The sequence below is a fragment of the Lithobates pipiens genome, unplaced genomic scaffold, assembly GCF_037356315.1.
Source record: "Lithobates pipiens isolate NorthernLeopardFrog02 unplaced genomic scaffold, aLitPip1_a1.2 Scaffold_16, whole genome shotgun sequence".
Lineage (NCBI taxonomy): Eukaryota > Metazoa > Chordata > Amphibia > Anura > Ranidae > Lithobates > Lithobates pipiens.
Genome location: NW_027507748.1, coordinates 328,264,283 through 328,277,814, shown reverse-complemented (window position 1 = coordinate 328,277,814; position 13,532 = coordinate 328,264,283).

Sequence of the window (13,532 nt, the reverse complement as noted above, 5' to 3'; positions counted from 1 at the left end):
ATCTGAAAGCGAGATTACCTACCTGTGTAGTTTGTGTAATTGGTGTAGATCAAAATTGGTCTTTTTACTCAGTGTCATTATGGCATGCCAGGACACAATGATTCTGTGATTTTGGCTTAATTCTTTATATTCAAAAGCATGTTGTCAGTAAATAACTCTGTACCTCTCAATCTACAGTATGCGCCCCATAATAGATTGTCGTTCCTCATTTTTTTTCCTGACTGAGAGAAAGTACTTCTCTGTTTTTTTATAATCCTTCCAACACTTACAAGCTTGCCACCTGCTTGTGACTTGTGATTTAATATGCCCCCAAATTTGGTCTATCTTGATAGGTTAACAACAGCAGACATTAAGAATAAAAGACAGTTAAACTTGTGTCTTCCAGTATGAGCCATTTTTACATAGACATTACAGCAGGATATAACAGTCAATGAATAATATGTTAATATAATGTACATTGAAGGTAGGGCAAAACAATGGTGGAACCATCTTCCACAGTAACCTGCTGAAAAAATACTAGTGAAAGCGGTAGTAAACTCCTATTCATCACTTTTACCTACAGGTAGGCTTATAATAAAGCTGTAGGTAAATGAATATCTCCTAAATGTGCACTGTTTAGGAGATGTTTGTATCTTTTGCAGCCTGTGTTGTCACCAGCACATGCACACTGCACTCTGAATGGACAGCATACACAAGGGAGAGTGCGGTGCTATGACTATGACTCCCATGCGCAGGTGTGATGTCATTGCAGGTTGGCCTTTCAAATGACCAGAGCCCACAAACCCAGAAGGAAGACTGGATGAAGATGGATGCACTGGCAGCAGTAATAGCACATGGCTAGAGGGCTTCGTTTTAAGGTAAATCTTTCCTAATGTGCTAGTATGTGATCCATACCAGCACGATATGACATTAACTTGCAGGGGACCAATTTTTATTTTTATTTCTTTAACCACAGCTTTAATGGTGTCATATGGCTGTAATGTAGTACGCAATGCGTTAGAGTGGAAAGAAAGATTACGTTTAGGTGAATGTTCGAGTTCAGATGAGAAACAAAGCAAGAGCATGACAGGCAGAAAAGGAAAAGAAGTGTGTATGTGTGTGTGTGTGTGTGTGTGTGGGGGGGGGGGGGGGGGTGGTATGAAGGAGTAAGGCTTCTACCCATTCCACTCCTCCTGATGCAGAACATCTGCCGCATTTCTAAGAAGTGGAAAATATTAGGTTATCATTATCCAAAATGGGCTTGAAGGTGTTCAGAATGTAGATAACAAATTCAAACAGCTTTTCCTAAGTATCTTTAAGGAGTTTGGTGAGTTTCTCCATCCTCATAAAGTGATTAGGTTTTGTAATCCATTTGGCGAGTGGGATGGAGTGGAGTGGAGTGGATGAGTATAAAGGACTTCTTCCTCAGATAGAGCAAGTTGTATATGTCTCTCACATTCTCTATGTAATGTAGGAGTGATGGGGAAGTGTGTCTCAGGAGTATGGAGTAAACATGTGATATGTTATAATGTGTAAGGTACTGTATCAGCTGGGTGCAGAGCCGCCATCAGAAATGTTGGGGCCCTTTACACAGCTTTAGCACTGCCCCCCCCCCCAGGCATGACCACCAACATTCCCCAGGATCCACCCACTGGCCATCATCCCACCGAATCCGCTGTGAATTGAGAGGGATAGAATTTACAGCTGTGGTGGCTGTATTCATTTTATGTTTTTTTTAGGCTTTTTTTTTATTTTCCCCTTGTGATCTGGTCAGTAACACACCTGCATTAGAGTTCCCCCACTCTGGATGAAGGAGTAACAGAGACACCTTTGGACAGCATTCTGAGGGGCAGGGGGGAGGGGAGTGTTAGATGGTCTAGCAGATTTAGGTCAACTAAACAAATAAAGCCAAACTCCAACTCACACTTTATAATCAGTTACAGCAAACATTTTTTTTTTTCCTTTTGGGATAGAGGTGAATACATGGAAACTGATTATTGTAACCACCTCTCCCAGTGTTAAATGTTTTATCTCCAAGACAGCTTGTTCTTTAAAAAAAACAACAGACTTGCTAGCAGGATCACCAGGTGAAAATAAAAAAAGTAAACTCCTAAAAAAGAAAACCAATGCGGCCATCACATCTAAGAATTGGTAAGCTGCTATATAATAAATGTTTGCTTTGGGGTTTAATACTGCTTTAAGTGGGAAGTTAATAAAGTGCTGGTAGGGAGAGAGAGAGAGATGGGGCAGGGAGAGAGAGAGGGGGGTATGGCGAGAGTAAGAGGGTAGGGTAAAGAGAGAAAGGAGGGTCAGGGAGAGAGAGAGGACAGGGTCTGGTCACAGTGCTCACTTATTTGGAAGGTCCCTGGAGGCCCTCAGTCAGCGGCTTTTTTCAATGTGGCTGTCGGCTACTTAATCTTCCCTACCCCACATCCCCTTAACAGATACATTAGCACATGAGCAGGGACAGAGGGCCGGGAGTAGGGATGTATGTGTGTATGTGTGAAGGTCAGGCATGCTGGACGGGACAGAGCAGTGTTTCCTTTCAGGAAAGCCAAACCTCCCGAGCTGCAGAGTAGCAGGTGGATGGAACCATGGAATTCTGGGGGGGTGGGCACTAATTTCTGCGCCCCTCGAGCACATCAGCTAACTGTGAGTCAGTAGCTTGTGCAGTGGGCAGCACCAACGGGAGTTGGGACTAGTGTAGGGAGGGCAAAAGAACAAAGGGGAGGTGCCAACTTGGAGCCTGAGTGTCCCGAGGGACCGGCCCCTCAGGTCGCTTGGGCCCCTTCCACTTGTATGGGCTGTACCCCCCTGATGGCGGTCCTGGCTGGGTGCATGGAAAAACCTTGACATGGAGTTCCAGCTTTTTTCATTTTGAATAGAGTAATAAAAGCTTATGACTCCATTGAGGTTTATTTTTGCCATCTGTGTCACAGTGGGATATTTTCCTTCACTTCCTGTTCCATAGACAAAACAAGAAGTAAGAGAAAATCCCTCTAAAGTGAGGGAATCCCTGATTGCCACCAAGGTCATCAGGGCTAGTGTTCCAATTGGAAGGTATCCCCACTATTTCTACTCTGGGGACATCCAAAAATTCAAGATTTCCTTTTATTTTCAATTTTTGGATAATAGTAAACAGGATTAATGGGGAATGTTCCTAATGGGAGCACAAACAGCAATAAAAAAAAAAACTGATAGGTTTTCTAATCCCCCTCCATTCTATCCAAAACAAAAACAAATAAAAAAAAGTTTTGCCTTTAGTTATACTTCAAGTCAAACTGGGGAGTGTGCCAAGCAGTAAAGTGTGTAATATTTTAAAGAAAGAGGTAGGCTGTTTAAATAGGTACTATCTAAAGTAAATAGAGGAAACTAGGCAAGGTGTCCATCTTAAATAAAGACATACCAAACCAAATGTGCTTTATGGTTTTACAAGCAGCCATTAAATATTGTCCAAGTGTAGACTATAGCAGAAGGAGAAAGTTACATTCATAGAGTTGGTCAGCAAGAATATGAACAACTCAGGTATTGTATGACGTGATGTACACAGTAAAAAGGTACTCTCAAGTTGGATTTTCTCCTTCTCTGGCAAGGAAATGTTGAGCACCTCTGACTTGTGGGTGTGGATATTAGGATTGCTGAAGGACCTGGACAGTTCAAACCATTTGAGCAAGGCAAAGAAAGCTATTCTGGGGTTGTTGATAAATAGTATGAATTTTTATGTGTAAATTCAAAGTTTGTTTTGAGCGTTCCCCACAGTATTGCCTTTCATAGATGGATTTATACAATATACCTGGGCTATGTGCTCCATCACTAATAAATATAAATAAATAAGGGGAGAGAGGGCCACCCTGATACGTCCCGTTACTAATGGAAATATGGTTGATAAGGGTACAATAAACATGAGTCTGGACAGTTGGGGATTAGGGTGATTAAGTATTTTCTGCACCAAAGGAGAGAAGGTATAGGGGGACTTGGTGTGCTCTTACCATGATCAGTAAGAGTGAAGGTTTTGATTTTGTTATCCTTGGCTTCTCCAAAATTTACAAACCCTACTTGTTTGCCATTGACAAAATAGTTAATATGCAATCTGAGTCTATTAGAGAGGGGATGTCATAGATAGGAGACTGGGCGTAATCTTTAGGGACACGTGACCAATGTGTGCTTCCTGGACTTGTGAGATGTTCCAAATGTCTGGTCCCAGGCTAGGTAGAGGTACAAAAGGCTCATTCTCTATTGTGGGTCTAGAACAAGTAGGCAAGTCACCTTAATGTATTCCTTGAAGCAATATTAGGGGAAAGGTAGACAGCAATGTATCAGCCTTTTGGTATGATGGTGCACTTTGGTTATGAAACTGGGTGCTTGTTTGGTGCCCATTAAGGAGTGAAGAAACTTGTCATACTTGTCCTGTGTTCATATATTTCCCTTAGGGGTACAATCTTTGTGGCAAATATAGGATTGATCAAGCAATGTATACAAATTTTCACATTCCTGTATAAAGGTTTGGAGTGTAAGAGCATGTGTGTAAATGCATATGGGAAATTTCAAAGATGTACAGTGCCTTGAAAAAGTATTCACACCCCTTGAAATTTTATTGGGATTTTATGTGATAGACCAACACAAAGTGGGACATAACGAATGTTCAAAAATGTCACTCTCTAGATGTGCAAAGCTGGTAGAGACATCCACAAAAAGACTTGTAGCTGTAATTGCAGCGAAAGATAGTTCTACAAAATATTGACTCAGGGGGGCTGAATACAAATGCACCCCACACTTTTCACATATTTATTTGTAAAAAAATTGGAAAACCACTTAGCATTTTCATTCCACTTTACAATTATGAACCACTTTGTGTTGGTCTATCATATAAAATCCCAATAAAATACATTTACGATTTTGGTTGTAACATGGCAAAATGTGGAAAACTTCAAAGGGTATGAATACTTTTTCAAGGCACTGTAGATAGCATGAAGTTGGCCTGAGGGGATGCAGGCAAGTGTCACCTTCTTTGTGGTCCTGTGTGAAGTTGGTGATCACTGATTTGATCGCTATGGAGACAGTTAAATGCACCATGAATGGTTTATCCAGTTAACAGTGAAAAAGATTGGGAAGTGGATCTGGGCATGAGGTTGCCAGCTAAGTAAATCCTGGGAGGTAAAGAAGGAGTCTATAATACTGTAAGTGGAAGAGGTGGGAGAAATAGGTGTAATCCATATAATTTAGATGTAACAATAAGCCAGATATTGTTGAGTTACAGTTTGTTGAGTAGTTGTCTGATCTTTGTGATCTTTGGGCCAAGGAAATGTGTGATTTTTCTGAGGATGTGTCCATGGCAGGATACACCACTTCTTCATCATAGTCTTCAAGTTATTAAAGTATGTGTACTAATGCAGTGGCCTACTCAGGTTAGGTAGATTTTTTTTTAAAGTTAATCTTGTTATACAGTGCCTTGAAAAGGTATTCATACCCCTTGACATTTTCCACATTTTATCGTATTACAACCAAAATGGTAAAGGAACTATGTTAGTGTCTTTAGTAGGGGAGAGACCGGACAGGTTTTCACTTATAAATCAAATTTAGAGTACATTATTTCACATAAAAAGCACCAAAAAATACACAAATAATGCACACTACGTATGTGGCTTTAGCAGGCAGTAGTGGGAGACCAGGCAGGTTTTAATCAGGATATTAAAATAAAAAATTCTCCCTGCAAACACTCTGTCAGCTCTCCATATCTACTCCAGGTCTTTCAACACACACTGAGAAAAGGCTGCAGGGAGCTCTGGCGTTTATAGGTAGGGTGCTAAATATGTATGACAACCCCCATTTTTGGGCATTCCAATCCACCTGACCACAGTTCAGAGGCCAGAAAGGGCATTATTGGTAACTGGTTGCTATAGCAGTGAATTGCTGCAGTAGCTGGCTACTTTGTTGATCTGCAAACGACTTGGGTTTTGGATCAAACTCATATTTAATCTGAACCTGAAGCTCATCTCTAGTAGGCATTAGGGCAAATATATTTGAAAGTCCCTTTGCAAACACCTCCCTCCATATTGTTGTTCAAGTCTGGAGAGTGACATCCCAAGGATGACTGTGAGCAGCCCATGTAGGGGAGCAATCCTCAAAGTCTCTGTGTCTCCTGACTGCCAGAAGAAGGTTTGATGTTCACTTTTTGAGCCTGAGAGCTTGCCCGGCTAGTGCGCTGCACCCTTCTCCTGCTATTACGCTCTATTGTGGTGTGAGAAAAGGGTGGTGGAATGGGATTCCTTAGCTAATTACCTGGGTTACAGCCGGAGCTCTTATCAAATGTGTTCTATCATGGCCATGCTTTAAAGCATGCACCCACCTTGCCACAAAACATATATTGAGACTTAGGAGTGAGTATACTATACACCATAAGGACTTCATCAATATATTCCTGATCAATGGACTATATAATTTACTTGCATTATTTCTAATCATATTAAAGTAAGACTAATGGCAAATTATTATTTTTTTTCAATTTTGTTATAGTAACCCCTGTCCGTTTTTGCCATCTGTATCGCATTGTAGAGATTTCCTTTCACTTCCTGTCCCAAAACAGGAAGTGAAAGTGAGGGAATACCTGGTTATCATCACCAGGACCACCAGAACTATTGCAAGTTTTCCCTATTCCTGTTCTGGTGACAACCCAAAATTTGGGATTTTTTTTCGCTTTCACTCTTGATGATAACAGTAAACAGGATAAATAGAGAGGGTGAATCTCCCTCCATAACAGTGACACAGAGAGCAGGTAATCGAATTCCCTTCTACTTATACAAATCTAAAAATAATATTGTCTTTAGTTTTTTTTTTATTAAATACACTACCATTTTGTCAAAACAATACAATTTATAATAGCTATTGGGGATTTCCATAAATATGTTGCTAGTTTTTAGATTCAATTTACTATTTAAGAATATTTTCAACCAAGTAACATCTCTAATTGTCTACAGAATGTTACCTGATAAGGAAATATTTATGGTAAGAACTGATGAAAATGTTGATTGCATTAGACGCAAATGACAGGAAATTCAGACTTGCATGGAGTTCCTAGCATTCAAAAAGCGTTAGTGCTTGCTTAAGACTGTATTAAGCGGATAGTGTTTATAGATAGGGCTTGTTTGTATGCAGTTTTGAATTATGAGAGATTTACAATTCAGATTATCTCAAACTGAGAAATATTAAGTAATGCAGATAAACAAATCTCTGAGATGCTGGGGCTGCTTTATGAAAAGACAAAATAATGATTGCCGGTTCTATTATAGGTTTTTCGCAGACTTGCTGACAGTTCATTAACATTGTTAGGCAACTGATAAAAAGCAACTGTGAAGAAAAGCTGTACACTGTGCAGGCAGAAACAGTGTTTTTTAATCAGTTGGTAACTGAGATAAATACCTGTGCATGCAAAGGCAAGGAACACTCCCTGTGCTTCATGACCAAGCTGATCACCTCTGTGGAATCACTGAATGCAACCTCCTAACCTGCAGTATAGTGACAAAATAAAGCACATAAAAATACATACTATAAGTAGCATCTTTTCAGGTTGATACCATAGTATTATAAGGGCGCTCTGCTTTTGTCAAAGCCTAACTGAACTTTCAGGTACAAATAAGTTAAATATATTCCAGGTTCTTAAAACAAAAGGTGTTTAATATTTTACAGTTCATTTTCTTTTTAATAATATTAATAATAAACGTTTTTTTCATATAGCACCTTTAAAGGTGGCTTCTCAAGGTGCTTTACAAGGAAAACACAAGAAATTCACAGGATAACATAACATAAGGGAAAAGGGACAATTAAGTGAATGCTTGTCTAAAGAAAAACGTTTTTTTGATTTGATTTGAATTAGTTTAGAGAAGACGAATCTCTTATGTTCTTAGGAAATGAGTTCCAGAGTTTTGGAGCAGGAAAAGGCCCTGTTCCCCATTGAGTGTAGGTGAGAAAGGTGGACACACAGTAAACCAGAATTTGAGGAGCAGAGGTTACAAGGAGGGAGTAAGTTGAAAAAAATTCAGAGAGATAATAGGGTGCCAAGCCATGAAGTGCCCAGTCAAAGTCCAGACCTAAATCCAATTGAAATTGCTGTTCCTAGATGCTCTCCATCCAATCTGACAGAGCTTGAGCTATTTTGCAAAGAAGAATGGGCAAACATGTCACTCTAGATGTGCAAAGAGAGACATCCCCAACAAGACTTGCAGCTATAATCACAGCAAAGGTGGTTCTACAAATAGGTGGTTCTGAATACAAATGCATGCCACACTTTTCACAAATTTATTTGCTATGTTGAAATAATTTATAATTTTCCTTCTACTTCACAATTATGTGCCACTTTGTGTTGGTCTATCGGATAAAATCCCAATAAAATACATTTACATTTTTGGTTGTAACATGACAAAATGTGGAAAATTTCAAGGGGTGTGAATACTTTTTCAAGGCACTATAAGGGACCCAAGATTGAGCCCTGAGGAACACCGTTCTTGACTGGACCAACTTCAGACTGGAATTCACCAAGAGAAACAAACTGACAACGATCAGTGAGATATGACTTAATACATTTCAGAGCCAATTCTGAGACTCCAAATATAGTTTCAAGGCGAGAGTAAAAGACTACAGTATACAGTATCAGAGGCAGAACTAAGATCCAGTAGAATAAGAATAGTTAGTGACCCAGAATCAGAAGTTAACAGAAAGTTGTTAGTGACTTTGACCAAGACGGTTTCTGTGCTATACAGTTGCCAAAAAACAGATTGAAGGGGTTCAAATAGATTATTTAAAGTCAGGTCATTATGTAACAGAGATATCACAGCCCGCTCAAGGATCTTAGCAAGGAAGGGTAAGTTAGATATTGGGCAAACGTTGTTTAAATTGTCCAGAGCCATGCTCTGGACATAATAAAAATAATAAAAATGCTATAAACCTATCCCTTATTTTGTAAACGTTATAACTTTTGTGCAAACCAATCAATATACGCTTATTGCGATTTTTATTACCAAAAATATACAGAACAATACATATCGACCGAAACTGAGAAAAATTTTGCTTTTCAAAAAAAAAAAATGTGGGATATTTTATTATAGCAACAAGTACAAAATATTGGGGGTTATTTACGAAAGGCAAATCCACTTTGCACTGCAAGTGCCCTTGAAAGTGCAGTCGCTCTAAATCTAAGGGGTAGATCTGAAATGAGTGGAAGCTCTGCTGAATTTTCAATCCAATCATGTGCAAGTTAAAATGCTGTTTTTTATTTTCCTTGCATATCCCCCTCGGATCTACAGTGACTTTACTTCCAAGTGCACTTTCAGTGCAAAGTGGATTTTCCTTTACTAAATAACCCCCTTTGTGTTTTTTTCAAAATTGTCACAATTTTTTTGTTTATAGAGCAAAAAATAAAAACCACAGAGATGATCAAATACCACCAAAAGAAAGCTCTATTTGTGTGAAAAAAAGGACGTCAATTTTGTTTGGGTGCAGCACGACACGACAGCGCAATTGTCGGTTAAAGCGACGCAGTGCCGAATCTCAAAAAATGGCCTGGTCATTCAGCAGCCAAATCTTCCAGGGCTGAAGTGGTTAAGCCAAACCTGAACATAAAAAACCTGCTGACACACTGCAATTTTTTTTGTAGTATACACTGTAGGATTGGCACACCTTTGGGTCCCCCAAAGGAGATTAGTAATGCGGTATGTGGGGCGCACTGCGGTGAACAGTAGGTGTGGCCAAATTGCATTAACAGTTGAAGCAGCTTAAAGGGGCATTGTTAAATAAAACAAAATTATTCTTATACTCATAAAATATACTTAGATTAATAAAACAAATGTCACTGTAAAAATATTAAGTTAGCGTAACTTAAAAGTGGACAGTGTCAGTCAGTAGAGCAGTAGACAGTGTGTAGATAATTTCATTTGGGCAAAGGAAGGTGTGTGGACAGTGTCAGTAGGACAGTGGATGATGTGTGGACAGTGTCAGTAGGGCAGTGGACAGGGTCAATAAGGCAGAGGATGGTGTCAATAGGGCAGTGGATGGTGTCAGTCAGTAGAGCAGTGGACAGTGTCAGTAGGGCAGTGGACAGTGTCAGTAGGGCAGTGGACAGTGTCAATAAGGCAGAGGATGGTGTCAGTCAATAGGGCAGTGGACGGTGTCATTAGGGCAGTGGACTTTGTCAAATGGGCAGAGGACAGTGTCAGTAGAGCAGGGAACTTGTCAGTAGGACAGAGGTTGATATCGGTAGGATGGTGGATGGTGTCATTTAGTAGAGCAGTGTATGGTGTCAGTAGTGCAATGGACTTTATCAAAAGGGCAGAAGATGGTGTCAGTAGATCAGTGGACGGTGTCAGTAGAGTAGAGGTTGGTGTCAGTAGGGCGGTGGATGGTGTCAGAAGTTTTTTATTATTATTATTTTATTTTTATTATCTTTTACAATTTTATTTTTTATTATTTACAAATTTTGTTGTTAACAGCCCTTTTGATGTGCTTTGGTGTCTAAACAGATCCGTGATGTCTTACTTTTGAGAGGTACTGAGGACAGAGATTCCCCAGTCCCTTTCTCTGCAGCCTCAGCTGAACTGGACAGTAAATGAATATGAAGTGCTCTGTTCTAAGCAGCATCCAGTTCATTCAGGAACTGAAGTCATGCATTGTACATTAGGACATGAAACATAACCATGAGCCTAGAAAAACAAAGAAGAGTGCTAAATTCTGAGGCAAAAGAGGAATAAGGTAAGTATTCCTGCTTATTCTTTAACCAAATTAACACTTGGTGTGCCTGGGGGGAGCACTACATTTTTTAATGCTGCTTGGAGTTCAACTTTAACAACCTCGCTCCTTTGAAATATATCCCTTTTTTCTTTTTTTTTCCATTTTTAAAAAAATACTAAATCAGCCCTTTCATATATTTGTTTTCCTAAAGGGCAAAGGTAATTAATGTTTTGTGTTTATCTGATGATCCTTTTTTATTCCACAGAGGCAGACTGAATCTGACACAAAGCAAAACACCCGGGTGACAGAGTTCTAATGGAAATATCCATTCCCTGACTTGTCAAAGACATAATAGCTCCATGTAGGAAAGCAATCCTAACTTGTTACAAAGCAAGTGAATTTAGTGCCGCTTAACTATTTATGTGGCTTGAGATTAAGAGAATGGTAGTTTCCATCCAAATTTCCGTGAAAAGATATTTTATTTTATGATTGATTTTGCTTCGACCCAAACTAAATCAGTAGTTTTGTTTCTTGCTGCTGGGCAATTTAACTTATTGTTGGCAGTCACCTAATTTATACTGTTTTAAACATCAATGTATGGCAAATTAAAGGGAACCTGTATTGAGTATATTTAGGCTGTCATTGAGGAGTTATTTTCTTAAAAATGCAAAAGGTCAGGCTTTCTATGGCTTTTTGAGAAAGTTAGAATAATGGCGCATACACAAAATCAGAATTTTGGCCGGAAAAGCTCTGATGGTTTTCCCCTACCGAATTCCGACAAGATTTCGCTCAAGCTGTCTTGCATACACACGGTCACACCAAATTCCGACCGTCAAGAATGCGGTGACATACAACACGTATGACGGGACTAGAAAAAAGAAGTTCAATAGCCAGTAGCCAATAGCTTCCGTCTTGTAGTTGAATTTGAGCATGTATGAGTTTTTGCATTCACACGAAAGCATTTTCGGATAGGGACTTTTTCCAACCAAAAAATTGAGGACATACTCTCAATCTTTTGCCGGCCAGCAAAAGTCCGATGGAGCATACACATGATTGCATTTTCCAACCAAAAGCTCTCGTAGGTCTTTTGCTGGCCCAATTTCCGATCGTATGTATTAGAATGCAAATCAGTCAGAGTGAAGTCAGAACATCCTATACCTGATCTGCATACTTATTCCAGATCAGTGAGTTAAGCCACTAGATCAGCATGACAGCTATGGGATTAGTATTCTTAAATGTGGAGCCTCTATACTTTCTTAGTACAGGTTTCCTTAAAGTGACACTAAACCTGGCTTAAAAAAAAATGATTCAAGTATATTATTAATTTAAAAATGTACCTTTTGTGGTTCTGAGCTCCCTCTAAATGTTTAAATGTGTTTTTTTTATATTTGCTGCTTCAGTCCAACATTTTGTCAGAGGATAGCTACGTTTGCTCTTCATGGTTCCACTATATGTAGGAACACAGCCCACCCTCTCCTGTTTTTGGAGGATACGGATATTGTTTATGGTGACTTTGGAGTAAAATCATGCTAAGTTATGGCAGTGCCACTTTGTACATCATCCTGTCAGGGTCTTCATTGCTCTGAGGATCCCTTTTTGAATCTCTACAGTTGCACTAGACTTGTGTCAGGGTCTTCATTGCTCTGGGGATCCTATTTTGAATCTCTACAGTTGCACTAGACTTGTGTTGATGGCGCAGTTTAATATACAGGTGCACCTCAAAAACATATAATATCATCAGAAAGTTAATTTATCTCAGTATTTAAATTCAAAAAAGCGAAAATCATATATTATATAGATTCATTACACACAGTGATAAGCTTCAAGCATTCTTTTGATGATTATGGTTTGCAGCTAGTGAAAACCCAAAATTCAGTATCTCCGAAAATTAGAGTATTGTGAAAAAGTTCAATATTGTAGACTCATGGTGTCAATCAGCTAATTAACTCAAAACACCTGTAACGGTTTCTTGAGCCTTTAAATGGCCTCTCAGTCTGGTTCAGTAGGTTACACAATCATGGGGAAGACTGCTGGCCACCAGAGGGCATGTGCACGCCCACTGCATGGCAGTGGACCTGATGCGTGTGGCCGGTGGGCACGATCTCAAACAAATATAAATAACGAAAATGTCAAACCACCTGGCTCTCCTGTAAGTAGTTCCACTGCTCACTCTGCTCTTCCAGACCATGGGATTCTCTGGTTCATTTAGTCTATGCTTGCAGCTGCTCACTGCAGGGTCCCTGCTCTTGGCCTTTGGATAGGATTCTCCCAGTACCCAGGGCTTTCTCACCTCTCAGGAACACAGGACTTCCTCCAGCCCCCTCCGTGGACTCGCTGGTCACCTCAGCTTTCTTGTTCTCTTTGGAAAAACGTAGCTGTCACGTACCTGATGGTTGAGCCCACTGATGCAGGGAACGGCTTCTCGTATTCCTCTGGCTCAAGAACCCCTGATAGAGCAGACAGGGGTTCAGGAGTGCAAAGGGGCACAAGTGTCTGACAGGTCACAGATGAAAGGGCTGGTTCAGACTCAAGGAAGCTGAAGAAGACCCAGATGCGGACTGGAACTGGGACCAGAAATGAACAGGAAAAGCAGGAACACTCAACCGGATCAGAGAGGGGGGTGCACCGTAGTCCAGGAGTGGAAGCCGGAAGCCGAGGACTGTAGACAGCAGGATGGTGTGGCCATGTAGCAGGAACAGCAGGGACAACCACACTGGAAGATGGAGGCAGGGGCAGCTGGGAGGTGTCTTGTAGATCAGGACACAGGTGGAACTCAGGCAGGCAGGAACAGTACCAAGGCAGCAGGCAAAGCGTAGTCGTAAGCAAGCCGGGTCATA